This window comes from Odontomachus brunneus, unplaced genomic scaffold, assembly GCF_010583005.1.
Source record: "Odontomachus brunneus isolate Ranch 3 - 2012 unplaced genomic scaffold, Obru_v1 Obru_scaffold_120, whole genome shotgun sequence".
Classification (NCBI taxonomy): domain Eukaryota; kingdom Metazoa; phylum Arthropoda; class Insecta; order Hymenoptera; family Formicidae; genus Odontomachus; species Odontomachus brunneus.
Window position 1 is genome coordinate 1088589 of NW_022639570.1, and position 514 is coordinate 1089102.

Below are 514 nucleotides of genomic sequence, written 5' to 3' on the forward strand. Positions count from 1 at the left end.
TCAAAAACTATTGCGAATATCGCAAAATGGCACAGGACTTTCTTGCTCACTTCAATCCGTTTTACGTTCTCACCAAAGGTCATCATGGGACTTCGGGCCTCCCTGTATATATATACACACAGGGTGAGTCATTTTAGTCTATGGATCCGAATATCTTCCAAATTACGGTATCTACAAAAAAATGGTCTAGATAAAAGTTGACCAGGACAGAGGGGGTCATTCAATTGTATCATTGGTTTTGATCTTGAGGTCAATTTTGAAGGTTATTTCAAGGTCATGATGGTTTTTTCTAATGGGACACCCTAGTTTTGACTACGGATTTCGAAAGAGCGGAAAATTTTACATCAAACTTGTCTTATGAAAAAATTGTTTTTGCGACCTTGGAAAGGTCAAAAATGAAGGTGAAATGTCTGAAAAACGATCTGGTGTACTTTTTCTGAAATGACGTGGTTTTCTGGGTAACACAAATGTGCATAATGCTTAAACAAAGTCAATGAATTGTAAAAGTGTAAAT